The 12019-nt window shown below is 41.0% G+C and overlaps 1 protein-coding gene across 4 annotated transcripts in view; it reads left to right on the forward strand.

Annotated features, from left to right (window-relative positions):
• Positions 1 to 4275: 4275 nt before the first annotated feature.
• The window catches only part of RALYL (RALY RNA binding protein like), a 373569-nt gene continuing 365825 nt past the window's right edge, over positions 4276 to 12019 (forward strand). Inside the window, exons 1-2 of one of the 4 annotated variants that reach the window (XM_036400827.2) lie at positions 4285 to 4598; positions 5524 to 5610. The gene's annotated coding sequence lies outside the window, so the exon portion shown is untranslated. Of the gene's footprint in view, positions 4599 to 5523; positions 5611 to 12019 lie in introns of all 4 variants that reach the window. The other 3 variants (XM_036400853.2, XM_036400819.2, XM_036400844.2) reach the window with 3 other exon arrangements.

Consider the following 12019-nt stretch of genomic DNA (forward strand, 5'->3'; position numbering starts at 1 on the left):
GCACTTTTCTTTCTTTAATGGTTTAAAAAGGTAACTTCAAGTAATTCTTTCATTTAGCAGTTATTACTGGTCAACTAATTTCCCCTTTACTGCTTTCATGGTAGACATAAACAACATGTACAAACAAACAAACAAAAACACCCACCACAACCTTATAAACCTAAAATTATACTGAATGGTTGCAAAGGGATTACATACAAATTAGCCATTAAATCAGGCTCAGGCAGCTGTATCTTCAAAAAAGGACCACTAATTATTTTATCATTATTTTTATAATTACTGTTGCTATTTTTGCATCTGGTATTGTTTTAGCTGACTTCTGCCAGTGCAATAGGAGATACTAATAGCTGTTTGCACCTGTTTGCAACTTTAGCTCAGGCTTTCAGGCTGCTGAGTCACAGTGATGGATCTTTGCAAAGACAGCACCTTAGTGCTGGACTCCAACTATTTGCTTACTACCTGCAAAGAGAAGCTTCTTTATTTTAGGAAAGTGTAAGTGCACTGAAAGTGGTATAAAAAGAAAACCAACTGTGTGTTTCTCCAATACCAGCTCCAGTAGAAAGGGAAGAAAATTGTCTAAGGAATGTGTATATACAGCAGCAGCACTATGCCGAGGGCGCAGAAGTTTAATGCAATCAAGAAAAAGAGATCATAGGAAATTAGGTAATCTCAGAATAGATTTTTTTCTGCTCCTTTGGGGAGGTGGAAGGGGGGAAGAGAGTGGTACTGCAAAGGCACAGGAAAGGGATATGAAATATTGGTCTTGCATGGCATGACTGAAGACTAGCGAGCCCAGTATAAGTCACAGGGCACTGGTTGCGTAGTACAATATTTTGGGAGCCTTAGGAACTCTGTGCTGGTAGCTAAGCAGAAGTGTAGAAGTGTTAGTTCATTCACTTTCTGCCCAGAATTCTTTGCTACTTTTGAGAATAACTCTAAATCATGTTGCAGTGGAACTCAGTTGCTGTTCTGCAGAAGAAAAAGTGTAAAAAATGCCAGCAGATACCTTATTTGCATGTATTGGATTGCTCTCAAAATTATCTAAGTAATCCTACTTTTCATTCTTTTTGAACTACATTCTTTTACTGTATACTTTGTTAAGCACTGCTCATAACCAAGCAATGTGATGAACTTTCCCTCATTTCAGTCTAGCATCAAGTGTTCAACTGCTTTTGGAGGAAACTTCCAGCAGGAGTGGCCAGAATGTAGAAAGTAGACATCGATGAATAAACACTTGCTGGGATTCTGTAAAATCAGTATTATTCCAAGCTCTTTCTTGCTTGTTACCTATTCCAAACACGCACCCCTGCCAAACCTCTTGCACCTCTTACCCTCTAGTGCTTACTTCATCTTAATGGATATTAAGGGGAAAAGTGACAGAAGTGTACTTTGGTGGTTCCATAGGTAAAGCTAAGGTTAAGTTCTAATAAACCAGTTAATTTTCACCATATTTACAATGCTAGCTACAGGATGAAGTAATTTATTTCCATTTTCTGGTCCCCTCAGCACTGTTCTAGAGCTGGTTGGAAGCTGCCCCTAAGCCCTGCACCTTTCAGTATTTGCATTTGCCAAGTGTATCAATAATGACTTTTTAATTCACTTACAGAATAACCAGTCAACACACTCACACTGAGAAGAAGAACACACATATTTGCAAATTTACCTTATTCCAAGTTCTTCTACTGAACAAATAATACATAAAATATGTTACATAATAAAAATGTACATGTTCTGATCCTCTATATGTGTCAACAAATAATTTACGAGTCAGATCTATTGTACAACTCTGGATTATTAAAACACCATCCTTTAACTTTTGTTGTTATTACAGGAAGACATATTTGCAGTCTTATATTACATAAACAGTCATGGAAACTGAAAAGCAACAACAAAATAGGATTTTTATTTACATCTTGATTTTGCAAATATGTTTTCATTTTAAATATCATTAAAAAAAGCCTTAGTCATTCAACTGTATTTATACATGCAGTACCTAGAGCTACGCAAAACTGAAGTGCACCATCCAAGGAAATACTCCTCCCACACCTGAAACCTCAAGATATGACAGTTTGTGATATTATTATGACAATATGATTGAGTTTATTGTCATGTGTACATGCAACTTTGTACAGTTAAGTTGTTTAGTTTTCACACTAAAAGTTCCAATTTCTTGTATTTTTTTTTTTTTTAATCTTTAAAGACTTCCTTTATTTTGCTTTTTTATTTGTTTTAAACCTTCTCAGATGTATAGCTCTGCTCCTGGGAGCCAAACATAGCAGGGGAAGAAAATTATGAAATGCCAAAACAAGCCCAGTGCCAAAATATAAAGCAAGCAAGAAACCATAGCTGGTTATATATATTTTTAAAGTTTGGCCAGTGCTCTTTTTATACTTCATAAAAGAAGTTGAGAGCAAAGAAGAAAGGGAGCATTTCTTTTCATTTTCTGGAAACACTGGGGAAGCGATACAGGACAGGAAAGAAAGAAAGAAAGAAATGGTGAGGGCAAAGGAAAAATCTTTCTGTGAGGATGCAAAGAAGGCAGGCTGGTGCCCTCACCAGTCTTTTATATAGCAGGGCATCCTCTGACTGGTTAGAGTAATTTTTATGGAGCAATAGCCTGACTGTATCTCCTGCCTCCTGACCTGGATGAAAAGAGACAGGTTCTAAAAAAAAAAAACCAAAACAGAAAAAAAACCCAAAACAACAAAAAAAAAAAACCCACCAAAAAAACCCAAGAAGTGTGAAGAAGAAGGGGGAAGGAGGAAGTACAGTAGTATTGGAAAATACTGGCTGGACTGCTCCATCACAGTGCCTGGTTCACAGATGTGTGCTTCTATTCATCTCTTAATTTATCTCTTGTGGCTCTTCCTTCTACTGCTGAAGCAGTACATAAGTAAGTTTGTGTGTGATTGTTAGCTGTGAACATTTTGGGGGCCAGTGAAGTGAGGACACAGCCGAGGCGGCTGCTTGTGGCCTGGCAATGCTGAGCAAGTTCTGCTTCAGCTGGAACCGGAGCAAAGCAGCTCGCAGCCCCAGCCGCCGCTCCCTGCGACTGCTGCGTTTGTTAATAAGGAGACATGCGAGGAGAGCTAAAAAGGGAAAAGCAAGCGTCTTGAGGGAACTCTCAGCAACAGTAGCACACAGTCTTCTCCAGTGTATTTTTTGTACATTAAAGGAAAAGGGAGACAGAGAGCTGCCATCCGGCCGGCCACGGAGCTGTTTCAGGGCCGCACCTGAGTCCGGAGGGGCTCGACCCTAAACACTTCCAGCACTGCGGGCAGCGGTGCAGGGAGAGGCTGCGCGGCCGGGGTGAGCCTGGCTGGAGCCCACTGCCCTGCGGACGCCACCTGCGCCTGCGGGCTGCTCTCGGGAGCGGACCCAGCGGTGAATGGCCCCCTCCGAAAGCACTTCATTCCCACCTCGGCCACTAACTTTGTGATGGGAAGCATCAGCCCGGCCGCTGGAAGGACGGGAGGAGGGAGAAGCCGTGCAGCTGGTCAGAGGCCCGGAAACAGAAGCAGTAAGGGATGGGACCCGTGATACCTGTCCTCTCCCCCGCTGCACATGGGAACCGCTCTCCGGAGGAAGCCGGAGCAGCGCTGCTCAGACATGACTGGACTCAAAGTGACTGCAGCCTCGGCACCGAGGCACCCCGAGCTGCGCACACACCGGAGCAGGAGTGGCACAGGGGAAACCCCCCCGCCCCCCATGTTGCACCGGCAGCAGCGGTGCCCTGGAGCTGTCGTGACAACAGGGGATGCCCCTGCCTGCCTTGTCTGCCTGCCGGGGTACTCCGCGCACCCAAGCTGAGCCGAAGCTGCGGGAGGGGCACCCCCGCACACACGGAGGAATCAGGGCTGGCATCCCGTGCAGACGGCGAGGCGGGCGGCGGGCTACCCCCGCCGTGCGCGCACACGCGGTACCCCCGCCAGCAGTCCCCCATCCCCCGCCGGATCGGCGGGAGGGGGAACCCGGGCGCACACGCCTCGGAGCCCGGTGCTGCACCGGGGCCGCCGCCGGGAGCACCTCACCCCTCACCCGGGCAAACCCCGGCGCTCCGCTCCGTTCCGCCCGCCGCCGGCCCCACTCCCGGGGGCGAGCGGCACTGCAGCGGCGGGGCCGGCGGCGCCGCGGCCGGAGGGCAACAGGCGGGCGGGCGGCGTCGGGCGATAACTTCGCGCTGCGCCGCCGAGCAAGTTGCGCTGCCGCGCAGGACGCGCCCGCCTCCGCACCCCGCCCGCGCGGCCGGCTGCGTGCCCGCGCTCGGCGGCAGCGAGGGAGCGGAGCCGAGCGGAGCGTGTCGTGTCTGAGCGCGGGGGCGAGCGGCACCTGCCGAGGGCAGCGGCGGCGCGGAGCGCTGGGCGGCGGCGAAGCCGGGCGGCTGCGGAGCGGAGCGGGCTGGGCTCGGGCTGGGTCCGCGCCCGGCGCCGCCGCTGCGCCCTCCCGGCTGCGAGTCCGCCCGGCTCCGGATCACGTGGCGGTTGCCGGAGGCAGAGACTAGAGAGGAGAGAAAAAAAAAGCGCCTCATTCCTTCTTCCACCGCCATACTGTATTTTATAGTAACTCTCATTTTTATTCCTCCCTTTTACTCCCGCTCGGTGAGTACCTTTCTGCTGACATTCTTGTCCTCCTTTTTTGTCCTGTTTTTTTTTCTTCCTTTTGGTTTTTTTTTTGTTTTCTTTTTTTTTTTCTTCTTTTTTTTTTTTCTTCCTCTTTGATTATTGTTTAAATGGATTTGATCTTTTGCTGATGACAAGTTTTTTTTCCTAGCATGCGATGGTTACTAAACTGTGAGCAAAAGGTGCTGCTGGGGCCGGGAGTCACTGGGAATGAAAAATGATAATATTAAAAACACAGACTTGCCAGTCCAGCAACAACTGATATACATTTAGTAGCTATATATCTATATATGCAACTGGTTTTGTTGTGGCACGGAAAAGCGATGTGAAATATGATGCTTATTTTTTTAAGATAAGAGAAAAGGCATGTTTCTAACTCTTTTTGCAGAGGATTTTTTTCTGGTGTTGTTTTATTTTTATTTTTGGGTGTTTTTTTAAGGGCTTTTTTTTTTTCCTTAAAGAGATGGGAATTGCAAATGCATTTTACAGCAGTGTTTACACAGAGTTTGTAATCTTGCAATACTGGTGGAAGCCACAGAGCAAGATGTTAATTTTATTATTTTTGTTACTATTTCTTTTTCTTTTTCTTTTTCTTTTTTTTTTTTAACAGTGCAACCAGCAGGGTTTTTTGGTTTTCCTCTTCTTCAGTTTTTGATGCCTATTTATAATGTGAAACTTTTCTTGCAGCATGTTGCAGTCATCATTTTTAAATACTTTTTTTTCCTCCCTAAAGATAACAAAGCAAAACAGAAAGCCAAAGAGATGATCCTTACTTTTGCACATTTTGCACCTTCACTTTTTATTCTTTTGCCAGCAGTGTTTTATGATGGTTATTGTTATCATGATGATGATGATGATAGATATATACATATATACAAATAAATACATTTTCAAATGATGGCAGTGGAAGGTTTTCCTGGAGAATGAAGTGCGGTTTGGTTTCCTTGTCAACGGAAGATGAAGTGAACAACTGAACATCTCCCCAGTGCAGGTACTTCATCTCCTTGTAGGCGTTTCCACACTGTGTAAATTACATTGTGAGATTTTTTTTTTTTTTAAAGAAATCTCCTTCCACCCCTTTCTAAACGTGTCTGTGCAATACACATGAGGACTGGACTTAATATCTCTGCCTTGTGATTGCTTGGATGTGTGCTAAATGTTGCACTAATTGAGCCTAGGTCAGTTAAAGCTGAAGAGAGGTGTTTTATGTGCTGTGCTGTATAGAGGGGAAGTCATCTGGGGAAAAAAAAAATTCAGACACCCCTCCTCTCCTCGTTGCATTAAAAAAAACAAACAAACAAACAAAACAAACAAATAAACAAAACAGCCAAAAGAAAAGCCCAAACCGAAACTGGATGGAACCTTGAGATCCTCATTACGAGTACAGATGCTCTCAGGACTTTAGACAAAAACAATAGCTCCGGCCATGTATTGTGGTGACTCGTGTGTTTTTGTGTGTCTGTTTAAATTTATCCATTAGAAAATAGCTGTGGAACAGCAAAGGAGGCTCCCTCGGAGAGCTGGCTCGCTGCCACATGAGGCATATTTTGCAGCCCTAAGGGCAGAAAACCCTTATATCCAACTTCTGCTCCTCATATTAAAAAGGCGTAAACAAGGCAGCAGGTTGCCTCTTATGAGTCTAATTCATTGGGATGGAGATTAATCAGAAGCTGATCTTTGCTTGAAGGTGTTTCGTTTTTGTTTGATGATTAATAGTACCACTGGCTGACAGGGAATGGGAAATTGTTACTTTCCGTGCTGGTTACTGAGAGTTCAGGATTGGAGGAGAAACTGTTACTTTTCACTGAGGGCACTTAAATGCTTAACAGAGGCTGCCCCTGATGTACAGACAGGATATTGGTTCTGTAAAACACAATTTGGAGAGATTTTTCCAGATGACAGGGTAGGTTGGTTTGTGTATTTATTTATTTATTTCCCTCCGGAGAGAATATGGTGTAATATTATGCTAAAGTTCAAGTGCTGAACGTTCTGTGATGTTCTCTGTTGTTTACTTTATTGTGATGGGATTGCTTACTGCATTTTACATAAAGAACATTTAAGGATCTAAAACTGACTATAAAGATATGGCATGTATTCAGACGTGGAAACTAAAGTAAGTTACAGGGTGTATATTTCTTTTGTCACTTTCACATAAGCAAATATAATTCAGAGAATTACAAATGCATTTGGAAATTTGAGGCTTCTAATGCTTATGTTTAAATTTTTGCAGTGTAACAGCTTTCTTTAAAGTAGAAAGTGTAAAAATGTATACATCATGCAATAAGTCATGTTGAAAAATAAATAAATTCATTTATCTTTACAGAGACATAACTATTTTGTATTTACACTGTTTTTTTCCAGCTTTACTGTAATAAAAATATTTTGCACATATTTATGCATGAATTCTGCTCTGACATGTTAAAATACTTTTGGCAGCCTAACAGGGTCAATAATTCATGTGTCTAAAACCCAGTTGAGATATTTCCATGATAGATTATGATGACTCTTCTAAAATAGTTACGATCTGTTGGGTCATTACTCCACGTTTTAAGAAGACTCAGCCTGCTTATTTTTTCATTACTTAATTTAAAAGCAAGCCATTAAAAACAAGAGAGATTGAAACTATATTCTCCACCTCTTTATATATTTCCATCCCTACTTATATTTAAATGAAGTGTTTTCTTTAAATTAGGTGCAGCTCCCAGTAAGCAAAATATTTTCATACTGCTAAAGCACTGAAATAAAGTAACTAGGCTAGCAGTTTCCAGAATGATCCTTTTGTCCTTTCTTTTAATACTGCAGGTGAGTTGTGTGAGTAATTTTGTGCAGGTAGTTGCTGAGTGAAGAGCTAATCCTGCTCACCTAGTCTTATCTCGAAGTCTGAGATAGTGCATTCCTAAAACTTTCTATTTAGCACCAGATTTCATCCACAAAGCACCTGTTGTCTGAGTAGTATGGTAATGAACACACATGCATTTCATTTGCAGCATTCTGAGGTTGTAGGAGTTCATACATATCAAACAGCCTTGGGACCTTAAAATATGAATAAAGGAGCCAGTTTTGAAAGAGGATCCTTCTACCTCTGTGCAGTATGTGGGCAGAGCATGATTTAGGTTGGTGGAATTGGTTTTGCCTTGGTGCTTCTATAGTTATGCTGTGACTAATGTTTTAGAAAGCCATAGTTAGTGTCAAAGACAATTGTCCTTTTGTAATTTGAGATGAATAAAAATTTTGCCTACAAATTGCAGCTTTGCATCTACAAGTGGTGATATCATTATATTCCTTATATAGCATGGGATGTAGTCATATTGCCCTAGCTCCTGAAAGTAATGGGTGTCTAGACTGAAATGACATCTTCTATTTTTCTTTACATCTGTTTTGGTGTTCAGGACTATACGGGGGTTTAAGATACCTTTATAAAGGGTTGTAAACTGAAATCTTTGGAAAACAGTTTTTCTTTTCCTCTTCCATAACTATTATTATCAGTATTTACTTGCAAATGAAAAAGAACAGGTGAACAGAAATGAGAAACTGTAAAACTGTATAACATTCAGTGTGCTGACTCATGAATATGTGGCTTTAGCTGCTGTAGTGGCCTGAACTGGTAGAAGAAGATTATCTTTTTACATTTTTCAACATGGGAGATAGAACTTGAGTGGCCTGTGGAGTTGTGAAGTCTGTCTGCTGTGATATTGGGCTGATCTTATTTTGTTCAGATTCAAAAAACTGGTTTAAATTTACCTGGGGTATCACTCTCACTGCACCTCTTGAAGGCGGGGCAGAGCCTCACTTTTCATGGTTTTAGAAACAGAATTTCTGTCCTAAGTTTATTTTCAGGCAATTTATTCACTTTTTTTATTCTTTTTTTGCCACTGCTGACCTTAAACAGTAATGCTCCTTCTCCATGTCTTTGCTCTTCAGAGTATAGTATATTTTTAGAGAGCAATTGCAGTTCCTTTTCCCTCATGATTTCTGGGCTTAACTGGGAGAGGTTCCCAAAAGTGTGACTGGTGCTGGGAGAGGATGTTGAGACTGGCTCTTCCCAAAATCATGCTGCAGCAGAAACAGGGAAGATGCATTCAAATGCTCTTCTGCCCAGACTGATCTGTTCTGCTTTCAGCTGAAAATATGGCAGTCTGATTTCTGGCTCTCACATCAGCCCAAACATTTTCACCTGAAGCCACACACACAGTCATGCCCTCTGGTGAATTGAGGTTTGCATCATGTGGACCTTCCTTCATTCTGCCTAACCAACCTGAATTTTTTTGGTTGCAGTGCAACAGGAAAGAACTCTTGGGAATTTCTTCCGCAACACTCTGGTTTTTAAACTCTCAAGAGTTTTCTACATATTGTCTTAGTAATTTGTATTCATACCAGGGAAGGGAATGTGGACAGGTTTGAGGCAATACTGTATCACAATCTTTTATCAGGAATAAATGTGAAAGTTGGATACAGTGTTCTTTACATTTTTTACCTTGTTACAGTCTTTGCAGGTTGCTTATGTCTTAGCTCTCTAGTCTTCTAAAGCATTGTTCTATGGCAGTTTGTTTCTCTTTCACAGGGTAATTTTTTCCTATTTTCTTACTTCTCTACATTTTGGGTTTTAAAAGATAAAAAAGCTTAATAGTGTTTGAATTGTAGGATTACAAAGACTGATAGGTCTGCCCTCAGATGAACGTTTTAACTTCCCTTGGTCTTAGAGGACATGGTGCTCTGTCAAATTCTGAAGATAAATCCTGTATGTTTTAAGTACTTCCAGAGTATCTGAACAGAAGGCTAAAGGTGAGTATTTCCTGATGAAAAATTATGCAATCTGTGACACTGTCTACATAGTTATCCAGTTTGTAGCTCCCTAGAACCCAGATCCAGACTGACAGAAGAAAAAAAAAGCTGATTTTAAGTGGTATAAGGAATAAAATGCAACATTTTGACCTTTGTGAAGGTATCAATCTTAATTTTATGATCTTTAAACAATTACAGGAGTAAAATGGCTTGAAGATTATTGTTTTGCACATACCTACATTGGTATAATTTGTACCTTTTTCCCTGTTTTTTTTTTCTTTCTATTTCAAAATAACACTCTAATCTCTCTAATGTACTTAATCTTTCAAAAGCATTTATACTGCAGCTTTGGCAGTATTTCTGAGAAAGTTTATTTTTGCACAATGAAGTGTGATTTTTTATCTGAATGAATCATCTGCCAACAATTAAAAAATCAAGTAGACCTGCAAATTACTAAGTAAATTTCAGGTTCCTTAGTGTGAATAAAATAACATGTTTTTATCGTTGCTGTATTTTGGAATAAAAATACAGGTATGTAGATGAATAGACAGAATCCCAGAGAGATTTTTAATGATTTAATGTCATAGAGAATTAGCAAAAATCTTACATTGATTATCCTTCGGGGCTTAACCAATACTTTTATTTAATAGCTAAGAGTTTAACTTTCTTGGTTTTGGATTTATACAGACCTATGTTATCTGCTGCCTCTTGACAAAAGCTACAGAGTTAATAAGTTGCCTCTCTGGCACATCACTGTGTGTCCCCTGGCTCCTTATGTCCTGGCTGGCCTGCCAGGGTGTTGGGGCTCAACCATTATACAGTTGCATTTCTGGTTTTTCTGGTTCAGGAAGTTGTTTGGTTTTTTTTTGTTTGGGTGGTTTTTTTTTGTTTTTTTTTTTTTTTTTTCTCTGATGCAGTTATGATAGTAAGCAAAATAATTTCTATCTGACTCAATTGGCAGAGGTTTAAAGAAGCAGAGGTGGATTTCTTGTGAGTGATGACCAACAGTGGGTATAAATGTGGTAGAATATCAATGACACTCTCCAGATTCTTTATTTTTTCTTTGCACACTCACAAGTCTTTCTCCCAAAATACCCAAAGGTCTGATTAAACTTGGTTTACACCAGTGGTCCTTCCTAGGTAGCCTTCTCCTGATGCCAGTGATTATTGCCTCTACTAATGTGCAGTCTCTGAGCAACCAAGTCAAGGTGGAGCTCTGGAAACAGCTCAGGCTTTATGTATTTCATTTTATGGTCCTCTGAGAACATCTTGTAGTCCTTCGGACAGGCAATAGCTTATAAAAGGCAGTACAGGCCATTATTATAATTATTTAAACAACAAGAGACCATAAAGAATACAATGATAGATCCTGGACCTCGGTGATTATTGAATAACCTGGTGAAAGTCAGGTCCCTGTCTTCCCACTGTGCTCCATACCAACAGCCTTTTTTTCAGCCTGTTCAGTCACGTTGGTTGCCTTCTTCAAGGTCCTGCCTTGAGTCAGTCGTGTGCTTTGTGGTGTTCAGGGTCAACAAAAAGGGGATATCTGGCAGAAATCCAGCATTAATGAGATTCTTAATCTGACTGAAACGAGGCTAAATTTGTTCTGTAGGAAAGCATCACATCAGTAGAGTTCATTCAGTAAAAAGGTGTCTCTGTTTCTGTTCAGAGTTTTGCATAGAAGGTGAACAGGACCTATTGTCAAAGAGATATGACACATCTTGTTAAATCAGGGTAACTTTACGATTTGTAGGAGGCACAGCACATGTATACCTTGCATGCAGTATTTTTAGACTGACTGAAAAATTGGAGTTTCTGTGTCAAAGAATTATGTTTGCATGGTGTTGACAATGCTGCTTTTCCTTTCTGTTTTGTGTTATAATGCAGTGCAAAAGCCATAAAATGTTTACACTATCCTAGATGTTCTTTTTAAGAACAATAGAAATGAAAGTGATAAAGATACCCTGGTGAATTTTTGCACACCAGGCCTGCACTCTAGGCTTAGTGCATGCTAGCAGCTCTTCTTATGGGAGCAGGGAGTTACAGTAGTAACTCACTGACTTTTCAATGAAACACTGTGCATTTGATAATTGCAGCAACATGCTTCTGAGCTTGATCTGTAATGCAAGTTACTGTTTATGAAAGAAAATTCATTCTATCTTGTTAAAATATTTTATCAAATGATCCTTCACACAATAAATATTAGAAGTAATATAAGATTTAAAAATGTGCTATGCAAACTGTCATGCAGTGTCTATGAACTAGGCCCCTTGAAGGTATAATTAAAACAAAACTTCCTCTTTGGTCTTTGGGTACCTTGAAAAAGGATTAATGCTACTGTTTTCCGAGTAGGACACACACACACACAAACACACAGACAAACATCAACCATGCTACCCATTTCTCAGCTTGTATTTGCCACTGATTTCACAGGATAAAACCCAATACTTGAGGTATTGCACAGTAGGTCAGTTTTCTAATGTGCTCTTTACTGCATAAATTCACATCCACTTTGTTTTCTTTTTCCCAAACTGAAGAAGAAGGATGCAGTTAAGTTTTTCTCCTGCCTATACAACTTCCAGTTAAATGGGAGTTCTTTAAATGATACAGTTACAAGA

The sequence above is a fragment of the Molothrus ater genome, chromosome 1 (assembly GCF_012460135.2).
Source record: "Molothrus ater isolate BHLD 08-10-18 breed brown headed cowbird chromosome 1, BPBGC_Mater_1.1, whole genome shotgun sequence".
NCBI classification, from domain to species: Eukaryota; Metazoa; Chordata; class Aves; order Passeriformes; family Icteridae; genus Molothrus; species Molothrus ater.